The 20,522-nt window shown below is 33.6% G+C and overlaps 1 long non-coding RNA gene across 1 annotated transcript in view; it reads left to right on the forward strand.

Moving 5' to 3' along the window:
• Positions 1–20,522, forward strand: part of LOC145682749 (uncharacterized) — a 1,030,881-nt gene that overhangs the window by 628,545 nt on the left and 381,814 nt on the right. The window contains exon 5 of the long non-coding RNA XR_014130952.1: positions 15,956–16,040. This is a non-coding gene — a long non-coding RNA (uncharacterized LOC145682749). The remainder of the gene's footprint in view (positions 1–15,955; positions 16,041–20,522) is intronic.

Raw genomic sequence — 20,522 nt, forward strand, 5'->3', positions numbered from 1 at the left:
TACTACCTTCTTGAATAATATTTACCTATATATTTTTTAAGAACTTGGATTTAGCAAACACTAACACCCACAGATAAAATTCGAGTTGAGTATTTGATGAAACAAGCAAAGAGTACTAATCGTCAATTAGAAACAAATATGTATATCTTATAACTTATTTTTAGAAAGGTAATGTAATATAACATTTTACATTTGCTATGGCAGAGAATTATCGTCCCAATCCAGATGAGAATATTTCTTTATTTATTTCAGTTCATGTGTGAAATTTAGCTAACAAGACGATTTAATTAACGTTCCTTCCTATTACAAAAATAAATTGTGACAAGGATTATGGAATTTAATAATCGTTATACTTCAGGACAATGGAAGAAACTCGTCTTTTTATCACGAAAAATGGATGTGTTATTTTTGTAATTTCTCATGGGTTGTATTTTTTTAGTTCATTAGTGAGCACTACTTTTTCTCCAGTTTATTGAATAAATGAATTTCGGCCCGCTCTTTGCTCTAAATATCATACAACAAGCACATTACTGGTTCATTCCAAGAATCGAGCTGAACATAATGTTTGGTTGATGATTCTAAGTGGTAAAATAGTGTAGGGACAACGTACTATAGTTGTCACTAATACAGCTAATGAACATAATTTCAAACCCTTTTCCACACAAGTATATTTACAAAACTATCGCGAAGAATGGAAGACTGACTTCCTATTCTAAATGAACATTCCTTAAGAGGGGTGGAAGGAAGGTATCACAGAGAAGATTTTCAAATGTTGGTTGGGAAAGGACAAATATACCCGAGATTACCAATGCAGTTCAAAACTTCATTGATCTGAAATATTTTCTTTTATTTTACTGTTCTTGGAATCCAACTCTGTTCTGCTATTCATGTAAACCCTGCCCCAGCCGATGAATCAGTGCTTTTATCATATATTAAGAAAATATACTTCGTATAAAAAACAAATTACTTGAATGCTCATAGAACCTAGGTTAGATAAGGAAACAGGATTGTTATGCATGATCGAATAGTGGCTGATCGATAATCCTTTGAACGACCGCGAAATTAACCTTACAAATAATTTATCCATTTATCATAAACGCCGCATATCTCGTGCACTTCGAGTGATGATTTGTATTATTGGTAACTGGAAGAGCAAGATGAGACGAGATTTGGATCAGGTTTGTGGACTTATTTAGGTAGAAGTTTATGTTCCAAACCTCACTCAGTGTTTATTGGATACTTCTATAGGCCTTCACAAGACCAACCGCCATTACAACTTAGAATCTTGCTTTGACGCACTGTTATACGCGTTGTTACATAGTGAAGTCTTGGGTGATTGCAACCTTTGGGTGATTGCATATTGGGTGATTGCAACCTTTCCATGACGTGGCAGGACAGTATGCATGGGATAACTAAAGATGGAAACGGCATTTACTTTATGAACAATTTTATTCATAGACTTGGACTAAGTCAACATAATATGCTTAATATCTGCATAAAATGAAGTCTTATTACGTTCACTCTAACTTAGAACCTAATGAAGTCTTATTACGTTCACCTCTTCCGTTGTACCATACAGAGTTTTCCTCAAATTTCGATTCCTTGGATGTTTCTTTCGATTTTGTAACGCTTCCATCCCCAGCGTTCTGGAGTAATTGAAAAAATCCAATAAAGGCTGCAGGAGAAGCCTACACCAGACACATCAAATATGCGCTGCTGATTTCAGTTTTTCGAAAATCTAGAGAGAAATTTACACAAATCAGTTAAATACTTTAAATAAATAACAAACAACACTTCCAATTTAAAAAGTTATTACAATACTATTACAATTTATGAAGTTCTCTGCAAAATTCAGGACTAAATCCCACCACTCGATCACAACAACTCCAAGATTAAGGGTAGTTAAAGATTTTGTCATTCCTCAGGCGAACTTTAAAAAAAATGTTCAAAGCTTTATTCCAAATAAGCAATCGTAGTTTAACTTTCAATGGCCAATCAAGGACCTTACCACTACACCACTAATATTATATATTTTTGCAAAATATTTTATATTTTAAGTCAAGCATCAAATGCGATTTACACATGAACTCTTCTAGTAAAATTTGAAAAATTCCTTTGCTTTCCGACAAATAAGAGGTCTCACTCCCACAAAAACTTCAGATAAATTAGTAAATGAAGAAAGAACAGAAAGCAAAAATTAATTTTATGAAAAAATTTAGATCCTACAGAATATTATAGTCAGAAAAATTATCAATAATCCAAAAGTAAAATTATGTTTTATAATAAAACTTATCAAACTTAGACAGCGCAATCAAGACCAAACAGTTCAAACAACGACAACTTTTTTTACCTTTTAGAAAAACTAATTTAATCACACGCCCGGAATATTTATCTCGGAATTGACCTTATATAAAAATAAGAATAATGAACGGGAATATTCAATTTTAGGAACATTAAAACTGTAAGGAAACAAGTAACCAATTATATTATTAAGGCTTTGGATACAATCCTACTGCTTTTTTCTCTCCCTGCATTTTCAAATATTAATTGAGTCAATTCTAACAATTTAATTCTAATCGAATGTGGAGACAAAATCACAACCCAGATTAACACTTATGAACGAGGACAATACACGCTACAGTCAAAATAAAGAAAATTCAACTTGCCTTTAATCATTTTTACCTCGAGTTCCCCGAGTTTACGAATTCCTGGCCATAATTTGCTCCAGACTCAATAAGAAAGAAAATGAGAATAAACCAAGGTCTAGTGAGCTGCAGTTTCTTCCAAATTAACCTTTCCCAATTCTCCCACTAACACAAAGTGAAAAATAGGACTGTAATCGTCAATTTCCCTCATGCAAAAATTTAAAAGATCTTTTATTTACTTCCGTTTTATACTTGAGTTAAAAAGGTGGCTTTACTTCATTCTCTTGAAACTATTAGTAACCAAACGGAAATAATAAATCAATGCTCCTTTTCCGTCTTTTAACAAGACTTCAGTTAACTCTGAATTCACACAAATTTGAAAAATCACGTATACGGAGCAAAGCAACAGAAGCAACATAATTCTCACTACAGTTGATTATTCTCATTTCACTTTTTTGAGACTCTTATTCTGCCACCAAAAGGAAACCAACTCAAACATGATAGCAATCAAAAGACGAAAATTCAAACGGAATTCATTCAAACGCTGCCGATTCATTCACTTAAATCGTGCAACACAATATCGATGCATCCAGTATCACGATTCAACCTTGCTGAAGCGACCTGCTCGCAGTTGTCGAAAACCGAACATGCGCAACGCCCTACCAGCGCTAACGCAAACGACCTTGGCAGAGCTTCACAGAAAGCAAAGGAAATCTTCTCACATTCGATATCACAATTTAACCTGTCTTTCTCTCGCTGATTTATTTTTTTATCTTTTTATGTTTGACAAGTTTTTATTTTTCCTTTTTAATGATGAAGAGATAAATAATTGAACAGATAATATATCTAAATATACAATACTTATTTTTTGTGACGATTCTGTTACAACCTCGACGCCTCAGAGAAAAATTCTCCAACTCTTCTTCCTGGATAGCTAAAAATCACAAAAACATTATTAACCACGTCAAACAATTCAATTTACATAATTTAAACGAAAAATTTGAAATATATTCAATTATTTTTTGAATAGTATATATATTAAATATTTTTCTCTTAGTATGGTAACAGTAATATTTATTTTATATATATCAATAAGTTAACGTTTCATCAATATTAACTTCAACAAACTGTATTTATATACACTTTAATTAAAATTTTATCTTCGAATTTCGAATTCTAAACTCAATTAAGAACAATCTAAACTATTTTAAAAATAGTTTGTAATATAAATTCTAAGGATTCAGCAAGGATGTTTTTATTGAGAATTAATATTATTATGAACTTTTCGATTTAAAATTTTTCTAGATTTATATACTTTAACTTAAGGGCATGCGATCTATGATAAGATTCTGGTGAATCATTTCATCTGATATAAGATCTGTTAAAAATCTCCTTACAACAAGTGGACCATACCATTTTTGGCTAATGATGTAGCAATTCTGTCTTTCAATGATGATTTTACATTAGACTTCAACAATACCTTGTCAGCAATACAAAAATTTACTGGATTCCTCCTTTTCATCATCAAATTACGCCTTTTACCCCAGCTTTTCTCCATGTTTTCCATTGCATTATTCCATAGTTCAGCAACCGACTTATCTCCATAATCGGAACTTACGATGTTCCATCGGTTTTCTAAAGGTGTTGAATATGGACGTCCTAAAAACAACTCGACTGGACACATCTTCAGTACCTGATGTTCACTGATGTTTAAGGTGAACTTTAACTGCAGAATTAGTTTGGACCACAGATGTTGTTTCTTGGAAATGTAAGCTCATTAAGCCGCCTTCATGGTCTTGATAAATCTTTCAAATGCATTTCCTAGAGGCTGATATGGACTCAATCTAATATGACGAATACCTAATCCAAATAGGAATATTTTAAACGTCTCTGACACAGAATTGAAGCGTTATCCGTCGATATGGTCTGCTGGAAACCTGACCGGCTTAAAATCCCCATCATCTTATTGACTATCACCGTTGAATTGATATTCCTCAACTTTTCTAATACAACAAATCTACTTGCATTATCGACTCCAATTAAGATGAACCTATACCCATTTGAATTTGGAAAAGCTCCTACAATATCAAACCTCCAATTGGCGTTTATTCTTCTGCTGAATTCAGAAACCAAATTTCCCATCTTCTTCTGATTCACTTCTTTCGTTTTCTGACAAATATCGAACGTGGTAACATACTCCTTAAAGTGTTCCTTCATATTCTTCCAAGTACATTTCCTCACTAGCTTCTTCAGTGTTCTATAACTTTCAGAATGTCCCTCAACTATTTTATCATCATGATGGTATTCAATCAGAACTTTTTGTAATTTCTTAGGAATTAGAATAGTTTTCTTCATAGGATCTTATTATTTAGAAATAGCCAGAAACATCTTCCCCACGCTCTAATTGTTCTATTATCGCATTAGCTCGATATCTTCCCGCTGCAACTTATCTGTAGAATCTTCAACCAAAGGAAGGTTCCACATATTTGCCTTTTTCATGTTATTCTTAAAGGCAGCTAATCCAACTGGTCCTTCTAAAACTGGAAATTCAAAAATGTCGTACATCCTGGTTAAAAAATCTGCTACTGTGTTATCAACTGACCGAACATGTTTGATCTTAAAATCAAACTGACATAACGTTTATATCAATGGACCAAATTTGAGGAGTCTTTTACTATTGTTTAATATTCAGGTTAACGCCTTATTATCCATGAGCACGTCAAATTCATTTACTAAATAACGTTTATAACAGGATATAGTTTTGACAACTCAACAACTCAATAATTTAATAAACTCAATTTCATAAATACCCCGGTGCTTATCAGCCTCAGAGAGTCGTTTACTGAAATAAGCAACATGATGAAAGTTGCCTTTCTCGTTTTCTTGTGAAACGCACCCCGCTACGCTCTTCCCTGACACGTCGACATTAACAACGAATCTTTTATTTAAATAAGGCGTTTTTAAAATGACATGTTCAATTAACAAATTATTTAGCCTACCTAACAATCTTCGATGCTCCATGGTCCACTCAAATTTTACCTTAGGTTACTTCAAAGCACTAATTGGCCGCATTAACTCTTGAACTTCATATGTAAACTTGGAATAATAATTAAATAAACTCAAAATTTTCATCAACCCACGTCTGTTTCTCGGAGGTGGTATATTTTTAATAGCTGAAACTCTACTAGTATCTATTTCCATCTGGTTGCCTTCTATAACATAGCCTAGCTAGTTAATACGACAAATAAAAACATTTATCCAAGGACACAGTAATATTATATTCTTTAAACCTTTCCAAGACTTTCTCAAATGTTTTCATATGCTCTTCAATGGAATGGGAAGATATAAAAACATCATCAAAAAAGTTTAACTCCTTCATCTATCATATTTCCTAATACTCTTTCCATTGCTCTCGACAAAATATTACTTCCAGTCTTGGTTCCGACTGCTAGACGGGTATACTGTTAACACGCCTTAGCCATTACAATAGTGGTAATGTCTCGGGACTTTTTATCTAATTGAATTTGAAAATAGGGCTGGCGTAAATCGATTTTCGTATATACGCGCTTATCTGCTAACCAAGTAAGACATTCTTCCAAATTAGAATCCTTGTTAAATCCTAATTTATTTCACGCACGTACTTAAAATTTAGTATCCTCCATTCACTAAGAAAGGGACAATGTAAAATCATACATTTTAATGCTATTAAACATTACTTTCCAACGCATATTAGAAGAGAATATATATATATTTGCAAACTATTAATATTTGATACTAACTTTTCATAAAAACAAAACATTTACAAACGCGTGATAACACAATAACGCTTTTGAACTATTCTCAAAAATTACCACTTGATATAAAATGGCCCAACAACTTGTACACGATCACGGGACGATATCGTTAATGCGCACGAAAGGAAAGGAAAGAATATAAGGTTAAAATTTAATAATTATATAGAGGGAACTAATAAGAAAATTGCGTAGCAAACGCTTTACAAATTGTGAATAACTCATTGTCTTGGAGGGAAACTTTGCTTCTACGTTTTCAAGTTACCGCGGTGGCTCAGTGGTAGAGCGTTAACCTCTGGTGCTTGGGGTCCCGGGTTCGACCCCACCCTCCGACAAGTGAACTTTGTAGTGGATACACACCGTCTGCGTGGGTTTTCTCGGGGTTCTCCCGTTTCCTCCTACTTTCTTCATTCCACCATTTCATTCATTACTCATCATCACTGTCTCCTTTAGAATAACCGGCATAACCGTTTGACGTAAAACTCAAAGATTTCATTTCAACGTAAAACACTCTTAATGGTTGCATTTCGCATGGAGTACAAAGTATAACATCTAGTAGAAACATTCATAATTGACAATGCACACTTATAACCTGATGAAGAAGAAACATACGGCCCTAAGATGTCAATGGAAATACGTACTGCGATTAACAGTAATACTTTCCATTGGTCTTGCCGGAGGTGATGTTTCTACCTTTGTTTTTTTTTACATACTATAAAGTTATTAATAAAATTACTAATATCTTTTCTCATGGATTTCCAATAAGAATTTCATTCACAAAACCAAAGTTCTTTTTTTCAATTCCGAAGTAAACTCGTTGACAATGCACATGTTCTACAACGACACGAACTATTGAAGGTGGAATACAAATTCACCAGGAATTTGGGAAAGTAATTTTTTTTTAAAAAAAGTACACCATTCTCAAGTTTATAACATTTTTCGAGATTTCCGGTTTTTCGCTTTCGAATATGGGTCTGTAGGCTTTTGAAGAAATTCCATGACTGAATTATATTCTGGATGTTCACGTTGTTTTCCAATTTATTTCTGTATGGTCATATTTCCGGAAAACGATGGTATTGTTTCGGAGTTATTCGCCGTATGAATTTCAGTTTCAGGAGCTAAAATAATGCGAGACAAGGCGTCACTAGCTTTATTCCGCGAATATGAATGATTTTCAAATCAAAACTTTGTAACTCAAGACTCCAACGAGCTAAACGAAAGTTCCAGTTTCTGATTTTATGTAGGTACTCTAATGACTTAATACACCTTACCAAGTATACACCTTAACATGTTTACCATACAGTAGATGTTCCCATTTACGAATAGAAATTCTATCGCTAGTGTTTACTGTTCAGTTGTAGTATACGCTCGCTGAGCTTCATTTAAAGTTTTACTTCAGAACCCAATAATATTACGTTTGCCAGTAGCTACGTCCCCGACTAATATGCATTTACAAGTACAGCTTTATTTTCGTATTCTTTTCAACAGTTAACCAATTTAAACCTATCGTAAAGAAGAATATGTAGTCAATTTCTTAAATACTTCGCTCCGCAGGAACCCGTTCAGCGCGTGCAACAAGCAAAAACAACATGTTTAACGTCTCACAAATGGCAAAGGAGAAAAAAAGCAAAACAGCACGGCAGTGCCTTATCGCAGTCAGAGCTGACAACATGGTTTCGGTCGTCACATACGCCAATAGTCCTACAAGCGGTTTGCAGTAGTTATACAGTTACAATATACGTTGTGCCACAGTAGAACTACAGACGGAATGTGCACGAACTGCAAATGAAAATGTTTGTTACAAGCATGAGTCACTGTTGCACCCTCTTTACAATCTACACATCATTGTTCTCCCACTTTTTGACCTTGACTAACAGAAGTACCAGGCTTTCCGAGTTCACAACCATAGCCTGTTTGTGTACAGAGTACGTTTTCAGTTCTTCGATTGACTGTGCGCGCGAAGAACAAGGGTGATGATCGGGCTACCGTATACTGCAGTCAGAAACACCCGGTTGCAATAATAAATGTAAAATAAAAATGTAGAGCCTTGACAATGCTGTGAGGATGAATATATATATATATATATATATATATATATATATATATATATATATATATATATATATATATATATATATATAGATAGATAGATAGATAGATAGGTAGATAGATATAGATATAGATATTTGCGAAAATACTTATATTTGATACTAATTTTTCATGAAAATAAAACATCTAAAAACGCGTGATAACACAATAACACTTTTGAACTATTCTCAAAAATTATCACTTGATATAAAATGGCCCAATAACTTGTACACGATCACGGGACGATATCGTTAATGCGCACGATTTTTACGACCGAATGAGTGCGGTGAATCAACTAATGACAAAAGAATTCTCTGCAGATATTTCACTCTCATTATGTTGCATAAAAGGTTCTCTTCGGCATATAAAATATCACGATCTTCGTGGTACAAATTTCAATTACATCTTCTTCTAATTCGCCGTCACTTATAGGCAGACGAAACCATTGTAAGTTCGTCATTGACGTACAACACAATAAAATGTTAGAAACAAAGTTGCATTCTCTTACACAATTTTATACCTCGATGCCAGATATATTGAATTATTTAAACACTAAATATCTATGCAACTTAATAAAGATATCTGAAAGTGCAAACTCAATACATAGTACTATCATGAAGTTTGCAAACACTCTGACGCGCGTCTTTTGAGAGCCCCAGTTTGTAGCCTGTTGAGCAGTGCAAGAATACACTATCAAGACAAAACAGTTCATAGAAAACACTTAATTGTCACTTCACTGCTCCACTACTAAGGAACAATAAATCAATTTTTTCTCAATTGAACTTGTATAGGAAATATTGATGCGTCCATTAATATGAAAAAGTTAATAATTATGAATAAAACTATTATTACGTAGAATTTGTTGTTTTTGCTCATGTCTATTTTGCGTAGGTGTCAGTAAAGAGAGTAGCAAAATTCCTTACCTAGTTTGGTCTGACGGGGGATGCAGGGCTGTCTGGAAAAGCGAGGAATTGTTTGGGTAAAAAATTCCTGTGCTTCGCTCTCCTCTGAATGTTTTCTGGTTGCGTTTTATTTCCAAGAATTGGCGTTAATTAATACGAGGGTTTATTTAAAATTTCTGTATATCTATATTGTTATAATGGTTCGATAGGTAGTTTTGCTACAAAAACAGGATATCTTTTCGAACCTCACATATATATAAAAGGCATTCTCGTGAGGTGGGGAACCATTTAGTGATTCGAATAGCAGGAGAGGGAGTTTTGTTTTTCTCTGGTTCCATTTCACGGAATGGGAATTCCTTGGATAAAATAGTTTAAATGATGACTGTCGTGAGGGTATTTTCAGATTTAGCAGAAAGGTTCATGAATAGTATAGCGAGTGGGCAAGTGAATCCACGGGTAGCGTAGAGCTTTATTTGTTTTACTTCTCAATCTAAGGAAATAAATAAATATATTTTGATTTTGGATAATGTTTAGCTCGCGATTTCTCTTTAAATGCTTTAACAAGGAAATTCAGTGGTAGTAGTTTACATTAGAGTTTGCCTTGGCTCCTTGCCTGGGTCTAGTGTATAGGCTTATTGCTTTTGAATTGGAGGGCTCCTGGTTCGAGTGCGGCTGACGTATGGCTATGTAAGGCCAGGCTGATTGTTTGCTTTTGAAATACACATGTAGTTCCGCTCTAGAATGCTATTGGACTGGAATAGGTTTAAGCTGTCTGTATAGATCTGACTGCTGATCTAGAAAGGTCTCTTATTAGGGTATATTCCTATTTCCTCTCTGAACCTATTCCTAGTAAATCGTTAGATAGTATCCCTCTTGAGGATGGTCTGGTTCCAGGATTTTCCTCGCTTAGGTTTAGGCCAGGTGCTGGATAACTGGTGAAGGCACCTTTAGTACTGTAAATTCCTTCGCTTTATCAGCTTGTAAGAGAACGTGTCCTGAGTGGACCGTGATTAATTAGAGTATTAGTTTATGTAATTTTGTCTTAAGGACTAAAGTAGGAAATTCTTAGATCTATTATAGTAGAAACTAATTCCCTATTCTTTACGGATTAGTATAGAGTTATACTTAAGCCCTTCTCAGTCTCGGGATGGCAAATAGAGACAAATAAATATTTTATCTACAAATCATAGACAATTCTGAGCTATACTTCACTCTTTATTGAAATAAAGATATCAAAAAGAGGAAATTTGATGAGTTTTCATTATAATTTGAGTCTGGTATGCTAGTTGTATTAAGAACTACCCAAGATTCTTGCAAACGGAATGAATAAAAAGGTTAATCTAGAATTGGTCGACAAGAAAGCTTGTTCTAGGATATTTAAAGTATTAAGAGATATTTAACGCATCTTTTCTCTCTGCCTCGCTTGAGTAAGTTCAAGGAAATAAAGGAAAAATGGGATCTTAAACCGATCTGGTCGAAAACAAACTTCGTGAAGTTAATTATTTGAAGTTAGTGGTTCTATCATTCCTCCTCCAGAGGAAGTGAAATGAATGAAATGAGATCTTTGTTTTACGTCCCACGCTTATGCCGGTTAGGCTAAAGGAGACTGTGATTATGAGAAATAAATGAAATGGTGAAATGAAGAAAATGTGAGGAAACTGGAAAAACCCGAGAATACCCACTCATACGGTGTTTGTCCACCACAAAGTTCACTTCTTAGGGGCTGGGATGGAAACCGGGACCCAAAGAACCAGAGGGGAACGCTCTACCGCTGAGCCACCGCGGCCACCTCCTCCAGAGGAGTATTCTATTTGGAAAGATAGCTGTTTACTGGTGGGTGAGGTAATAACTTTAGATACTGGGAGTCTGGTAATAGCACTCGCACGCAGAGAGGTACGCCCATAATCGTTGCAACTGACGGCTCGTAGTTGGAGACATTGCAAACAGTGGACACGTACACAGCGTTTACACTCCGCCCATTTTTTCATGAAAATACGAAATACGTATTCCCTCCTTTTACGCCTACATAATCTGTGCACAATCTCATTCATTTCGGCAGAGTTCTTCTTGCCTTTCGGGCGTCAACTTTCAAACTTTTAGGTGGGGCTTCTGCAGAAAGTAAAAAAAAGCACGTATTCATTTACGTGTGATATCTACCTCCGAAATTTTATCAAAATTGGAGTGTTACACTTGGGAAGTGTTACATGTAAATCAATCGGTCATCCTACTCTGGAAAATTGCCAGTAAAATATCTTCCTCTTTATTAAACCATATGCGCTTTTACATTCTGAAACCGGATTTACTATACGATTCAAACTCAGATGTCTCTCACCGAAGACAAGTATGCTAATAATTTTTAAAATATTATTCTAGCCTCAGAGGTCTTGAGTTCGATTCCCGCGCAAGGGAACCTTTTTATCTGTTTTCCGAAATATTAATTTTATACATTTTAGCCTCAATTAGTCTTTTATCCAAGTTACACACAAAACAAATTTCGATAATGGTTTTGCGAACTAGGTTTATGAAGTGGTACTTAGTAATAGAGTTATTATTATCAGAGGTCATAGGGTTATTTACAACAAAAACAAACCATTTTTGTTGCAATTTGTATTTTCTTGCAAATAATTTACGACTAATTTACATAATTTTTATCGAAGTTAAAATGTAGGGATTGTTTATTTGAGTACAAAAGAGTACACATAAATGTGTTACTTTGCGAGAGAATTGAAACTAGGATCTCTGGTTCCGCAGGCCAATATGCTAGTCGTATGAATAAACAAAACCGGGCTACCATCCCACAATTTCATAACTTTTCAGTTCCTTTCCTTTGCTTATGTAAGTGCTTATTCAAGTGTTGTGCATCACCCTCCCGAAATAAAATTCTAAATGCGCCTATATATATTGATATCACTAGTTATATTATGGTTACCATAGTCGTTGTGTAAAAAATGTTTTTAGTCTTCGTGTCCTTATCAGTGGACAGTGCGAATTACAAGGGGGATAAGGGAAAATTCTCTTTCGCAATGCTGGATGTATTCTATAACCAGGGGTCATTTCAGATGACAATAGCAAGAGAGACTATGACAGATGTAGCCAAGTGCGTCATTTAGGGCAAACAGAGGGCACAATAAACCCACGAGAGTTTGAGGAATACATATACTTTAATCAATTGTCTATTAATATACTAGTACAATATGTGAAAGTCTTATGTCGGTGGTGATCTTGCCTCCGTCAAGCGAAGTCTCAAATGGTGCCTCTATTTGTAGCATACATCCAGCATCACCAAAGGGGATTTCCCCCTCATATTCCTTGTACTTCGCACTTTCCACGGATATGGATAGGAAGCGTCAAAAACAATCAATATACAGTGGCGTATTTAAGAATTTTTTTCGGGGAGGGACACGTGAATAACTACTTACATTTTTCCTTTTGGGTGGCGACAAATTGTAGTGAAAATGTGCATATATGAAATTTATTTCGAGGGTGCACATATAAAGTATTCATATTACAAACTGGGAGAGCGTAAACAATTCAATTGGTGACAAATCTATATTTTTCCCTTACCTCCAGTTCTGTCTCTGCTTTTTCTCTGTCATATTATATTGTCACCAATTGAATTGTTTCCATGCCGAGAAGAATGGAGCGTGTAATACATTCAGAAAGGTCTTGGCCACAATGTTAATATCTCCACCTTAACCCGCAAAAACAACCCTTTCCAGGGCTACATACAAATTTCTGCAAATATTTATAGCAGTAAAGCACACCTTGTATCCGACTTTTGTGCAATACTACTAACAAGATATTAGCTGCTGCCTTTCATTTAACATGAAAAGATAAAACCAATATGAAGAATCACAACTTTGAATTTCTGGTACTCAATGACAATGATACTCATATATGTTGCAACTGTTGCACTAAACTTGGAATATTGCGAAACACTTACATACACACACACACACACAAAGCGAGACGGTGAGAGATGCACATAGGAAAGCATATCAGATAATTAAACTGAAACTCTATGTAAAGACTCTCCGTTGTAAAAGAATTTAAGTCTCTTCACGTGACCTTAGGGGTATGTGGAAAATTTGTTCGTCTGGAACCACTATCCGACTTTCGATTGTCTGTTTAACACGTTTTTATCCCTATAAGAATATATTTCAAGAACGTAAATAATATGCTGTTATGAGAGTGTTGTGAAGTGCACTATATATAACAGTAGCAAACAAATATACTTCATAAGATATAATGTAAATATTTTATATAATTTTTTGGACATTACGAAAAAAAAGAATTTCATAAGAAAACGAATGAAGCATTTGGAAATCGAACTCTTGACATTACGATTTGAAATCCAACAGCTTACTACTAAGCTAATACATGCACTTTTGGTAATCTTCTTCTAGCGACGTATAGCGGACTTACAAGGCAATGAAATTTTTATTTACTGTTCAATTTTGATTTTTTCACTACGTAGGCGAGAAATATGTTCTATGTCTTAACATCCATCAGTCATTTGCATAAGGAAAGGATATTTTACATATTGAGATGTTATTTTATATTTATTATATATTATTTCTTATACGTATTAACCATATACTGAGATTAATGTTTCGAAATAATGCATCATGAGTACCGTATTTCAATCAATATTGGTTTTTATCTACACTTCATAACAAGTATTATTACATTTAAAAGAAGAAACACACAACTGCAAATCATTTCCCGATTGCAAATATTGGTTTGTAGGTTCAAACCTGGTTCCCTTTCTTCCGTCGATACCCGATGTTGGGCTTAGATATTTTTTCCTGAAAACAACCTTAAAGAGTGATGCCATTCTTTATGGAATAGCATGTACTTGGTAAATTTCTCTCTTTAATCCTCAGTTACGTGAAGGACAGTAGAGAGAGAGAGAGTTTATTCTTTGCGGGGCGACTTTAATTCGCAACCCATGATCTCAAGGGAGTGTACTTGGGCCCATGGCATTTCTCCTATATATGGATGATCTTTACTTGAACTTATCACTTAATCCTAGTGTCCTTCTGCTTTTCGCTGAAGACAGAGAATCTCGTGTCTCCATGAATCAATTGTGTTACAGAAAAGCATGGATTACCTTATAGGCTTATGTAAAATCTTGCACTTGAAAATGAACAGTAAGAAATTGTAATTAGAGTTACTTTGTAAAAACTTTCTGTTCCCTCCACATAAGGTATAATTGATTTCCCTTTTACAATTTCTTCCAGTCACAGTGATCATGATGTCATCTTTGATTCGAAATTTACATTCCCTAAAAACAACATCCCAATCTACAAGAATTCCTTGCGCATATTCGGGCTTCTTTATCGATTTACTGAATGAAGTACAATTTCATCATAAGCAACTTTCCTAAAACTATAATAGCATCCAAGATCGAACATTGCTCTCGCATACAGGCCATGACACCAAATACACATCTCATCAAACTTGGCTCAAATCTCAATTTCTTTATTTCTTTACTCTAGTTTCGTGCTCTTGCACGTCGAATATTATCTAAGGATGAACCTTTGCGCCATCCTAATACCCAGAAAATACGCAAAAATATCTCTAACCTGAAATTTCATCGTAAAATAGTTAATCGAAACTTCAGAACGGAAACATTACTTCAGGAACTAACTTTATATGTCCCTTCCCACGTTAGCCAGAATACCTACCTTTTCAATCTTGCCCACTCTAGGTTGGCAATTATATAGAGATTTTTAGTTTTACAGACTACCGAACTGTTATAATAATTTAATAACTGACGTGGATTTTTTCGAACTACCCGGTATCAGGAACAGCAATTAAGTGATTTCTGACGAAATACTGTTACTCTTACAGCGTTTTTTTAACACGGTTCTTTTATGTTATTTTAGTTGTCTTTTTTTCTTTCGTCAATATTTTGCTGTGTAAAATGGCAAAGTTATGCTCTTCCTGGGAATTTGCTCAATAAATAAATTTAGTCCTGGAAACGTTATTCTAAGTATATAATGATTATGATATATTCATGGAAATAAACGTGTTAATGACACCTAAAATTTCACAGAATTTCCTGTAAATATTTCTGTTGAAAATATAGTCATTATTCTGCTATACCGTCTGTATCGTCGTACAAAAAGTGTGAAACAAGACAAACGTTAAGCCAAAAACTTTAAATAGCAGAATTTATATTATTTTATAAATTATATTATATTATTTTAAGATATAACTCATTGATTCTTTTCTGAAGATGGAATCCTTTAATCTAATAATTTCAAAAATATAACAAATCAATGCAAGTTTAAGTTAGAAGCTAAATGTTCATACGTGTTTGACAAAATGACGATCAAACTAATAATTTTGATAAGGTAGTGTTAAATGAAGCTACTAAATATGTTTAGATAGTTCGTTCCATAAGAATCAAATGGAACATCATATTTGAAACATTACAAATATATTTAAAGCGTATCGTAGATTAAAAGCAATATCCTTATTATGTGTAAATAACAGTATGGATGTCATATTTTACTTCTAGGTGGCGTAAAAAATGGAAGTATTTAAAACAGTTGCTGTGCTCCTCACCATTTTCTATTTGATGATATGTGTTCCACATATTGATGGTAAGTGCGTTTTTACAAACCTGTCCGTTTTTACAATCATCTTATATAGCTTTCATAATCTAAGGAACAAGTCTTCGTTAGAGACAAAATAAATTTATTTAATATTGATATATATTTTAAATCAAACTTGCTGCTGCAACTACGAATACAGACCTTAATAGCTTAATGATACTTTTCAAATTTTAAATAATTTCGAATCGATGTAACTAACATGAACAGTAACCTGAAAATGAATATCAATTTACTGAAAGCTGTAATTAGGGAAGACAAGCTAAGTTATATCTCTTTGTTTTACTGTTTTTGTTTTCCGTAACATAAAAGCCCTTACTTGTGTATTGTTGTCCAAATGTTTAATGTTACAAAGAAAGTTAAATTTGAATATGGATTTTTAATTTTGAGTTACTTCCTGAACAGCCTTGACGAATTCTCTTACAGGAATAAGACCGCAAATGAAGTAATTGTAATAATTACCTTACAAGGTTTAGAGATTTTTTAGATAATAATTTGAGAACGTCAGTTAAGAAATGAATGATTATAATGATATTATGAATTTATAGTGATATTCTATATTTATAACTTAAATATTAGTTTAGAAAATAGTCAAATCTACTGACGTCATACAGGCTGTGGTTAAAGATTTTGTGCCCTTCCGTAAGAGACCTTCTTAAGGTTGCCCCCGTCGTTTGATGAGGAACTAAAGTGCATACTTCGCAACAAAAAGTGCATTGAAGCTATGGAAGGATTTTCCCAGTGAATATACTTACAAGAACTTTACAGATATTACAAGTCATAGTAAATATCTTATGAAAAGAAAGTACGAGTAGTACATTGAGCCCATTACAATTGATACAAGTAATATTCTAGACAATAATTAACAAATAGTTCTAGTATACGGACTAAACTGACCTACTAAAATGCATGTGCAAATGAAAAAGTCTAAGGTTTTTAATGAATATTTTGCTAGTAGCTTTGCTTCATCCCATCCCGCTTCTCCTTCCTTCCCTCTCCCTCTTCACCCTGTTTATTATTTATCTTAGTCTTGTACCAATACCACTTTGAGGTGGACCCAGCAGCTGGTCTATGGGCCAGAAGAAATTTACACTTGCTTCCTACGCAGCGTTCCCAATTCACTTTCTCAAAACCTTTCGAATTTATTAAATCGCTGTTTTGTAGAAAGTGTCTTTCCTACCTGTTGGAAGAGAGCTGATCCTCTCTCACTCGTTTGTGAAAAGATAATCAAAAACATGATATTTCAATTTGTTGCTCCAGTTATAAATCTCACAACACGGCTTGTTGCCAGGAAAATCTTGTGCTACTAATTTAACTGTTCTGTACGATGCTGTGGACAGAATCTCAGTAAATTCTCAACTCAACATTTTCTATTTGGACCTAGATAAGGCTTTCAATTCATTCCCACACTATCTTCTTGTATAAAAACGTCATTCTAGATTGAATTTACATGGCAAATTACTTAGTCTTCTTTAAATCTATCTCCGTACTAGGACACAACGAGTTTCATTTTAAGGTTACTTTTCTGATTTTATTCCCGTAATTTCTGGAGTTCCTCAAGGCAGTGCCCTTGGATCATTTCTCATCCTATTATACATATATTATCTGACTTCTTTGTTCACAAAAAGCTCCACCAATATTCTTTTATTCGTTGATGACTGCAAACCCAACAGACAAGTTCAATCCGAGTACAAGGCGATAATTCCTCAACATTATTCTTCCATCCTTCTCAACTTGTGTAACTCCTGGAAACTTAGCTTAAACATTAAAAAATGTGCTTCTCTCACGATTTCTCTAAAAAGGAACCTATAACACATTTACAAAATTGGTCGTAAGATCATAAGCCCCGTCTCCTCTTTCAAAGATCTTGGTACTATAATTACAGTAAGCATACTTTTGAGGATCATATAAGCACAATAACGTGTACTGCTATGAGAAAACTGGGACTCCTTCAACGCTTCACTGACACAAAAATTCCTAATTACTTAAGCTTTTTCTATAAGTCATATGTTGCTCCCACTCTTGACTACTGTTCTCTTAACTAGTCTATGGCCTGCCTTACTCACTAAAAAATTAAATTCCGTAATTAATTCATTTTAAGCCATTTTATACTACCGAGTGCCTCACCTAAGAACACTTCCAAAAAATTACACCCACACAAGTTATTGGCATCTAGATACATTAAGTAAGAACCTTCTTTATCATTATCATAATCTTCCATATATTTATTATTTGCTTTAACATATCTTTTTGAGCATTGACTAGTCCCGCCCTTTATACCTTTCTCTACCATTAATACCATGTCATAATCCCACAATAATTCTAAAAGTTTTGGGTATGTATCATTTTCTCAGGTTTCATGTTCGATGATAATTTGTCTAAACTAGAAGCCATAAATCTAAATGAATCTACAAATTTCAATTTAATAGTTCCAACCTTTTTACTGAATGATATGTATCTTTCTTCATTATTGGGTATTAGATCTATTTCTTCTTTATTACATCCAAGTTATTTTATAAACAAGTGTGAGTCATATCCTGTCAAGTTATGTATGATCACTGGTACAAACTTTGGTATTTGACTTTTAAATTGCAATTACATAGAGGCGCTACAAATTTTCCTGTTATATGATCATGATGCTTAACTTTATAATTTTCTTTAGTATACTCCTGCTTACAGTGATAACAACATTTAGATTAATTGAACTCTTTTCTCTGAATTTTGTTAATGGTAATTCGTTATTTTGTTTGTATATGTTCGATATGTGTTTAGCTTTTTTGTTAACAGTCTTATAAATTTATTAGCAGCGTTCTCACCTCTATACAAAACAGGATTGGTTTTACTTCCATCGCTCTGTACTACATAATAACAAAATCCAAATGGTTTATGTTGTTGATATTTTTTCGTATATGGCTCGTTATTTGGATAGCATTCTTCACAACCCATAACTTTATGTAACAAACATTCAAAATCAGCATAAATCACAAATGGCATTTTCATTGTGTATTGGTAGTTTTTTAATTCATCACATTTACTTTCATCAGGCATTATTATTTTTACTGGTTCATTTAACGAACAATCTAGCTCATGTTTATTTAAAGCGTCTTGTGAGTAAAAGTATAACATCTATCACATAAATATTTTCGAGCACTCTTTTTAGTTAACAGTGTACATACTAGTCTGCTTAAATCCTTAATCCAACAATACTGTGTTTTAACTTGATCTTCATTCTGTTCTTTTATATATAATAAATTGACATGATTTTCTTGCTTGTTTTGTGTGTGATGTAGTACATAGAATGAATAGTCTTTATGATACGCATAGAGATTTATAGAAACATTAAGTATTTTTTTCAGCATTTGGAATATCGCTTAGTTTTACAGGAAAATGAATATTTTTTAATTTAGATTCTGTTTAACAATTGTTCATTATTTTTTGGTACTCGTTCAGGATGTGAATTTGTAGGATGTAAGGCTCTGTATAATGAATATAAGAAACATTTTTCATCTTCATTCTTTACATTAATTACTGCCTTTTTGTTTTGAATTTGTTTAGGTAATTGTATGTATGTTGATCCTCTATACGGTGTATATTTGACGATTGCTAGTTGTAAAAAGTTATAGTTTATAAGAGCCCAACCAGAACCTCTAGCTTGAAGCTCATCCAATCTTGTTCTTAATCTTTGTTTCATCTTAGTTATTTCTTCTTTTAAATTACTTGATTGATATATTTCTTGGTTTTCAGTGTTAAAATAGAAGTTTTGAGTTTCTTCACCCTCCTTATATGTACAACTTATATAAAGATTAGCTTTTAATGAACTATGTCTAATTAAGCTAATTTGTAATCTGTTGAATATGGCTTTAGATGTTGCAGTAATATATTGTTCAAGTTGATCTTGTGGTTTGTAATCTGTTGTAAATTCCCATGTTTCAATCTTGATTTCATTGTCGTTTCTTTGAGTTTTACATCAATTGGTACTGATTCAACTTTGATTTTTGGTTCTTCAATTATTTCTTGTTTAAATAGAATATATCTCTAATCTGCATTCTGCTTTGTTCATCATCATATTGTTTAAGAAGGTTTATTAGTTCATGTTTTCTTAATCGGGAATATCTTCTGATTCCCCTTTCTTTACATCGTCGCCTTAACTCCACTACAGTAAATCTAATATAATTACTCATCTTTTAATATATAGAAAAGCCTACTACTCAAGTTTTTATCATCGCCGGATTATTTCTGTTCATTTTTGTACTATTTTCACTTCCATATATACCAATACAACACTTAACATTGTACACTCCTGCCATTGTCCACATATTACGCGTTGTATTAGAACGCGGCTTTCATGGGAATAAACCATTAAAGTTACATATACACATATTAAAATTAAATCATTTTGTAAACTTACTCATCATCGTCATAATCATCACTACCATATTTATATTCATCGTCAATACTCAAATCAGATGTTTT

Source organism: Thermobia domestica, chromosome 4 (genome assembly GCF_964235325.1).
Source record: "Thermobia domestica chromosome 4, izTheDome1.hap1.1, whole genome shotgun sequence".
NCBI classification, from domain to species: Eukaryota; Metazoa; Arthropoda; class Insecta; order Zygentoma; family Lepismatidae; genus Thermobia; species Thermobia domestica.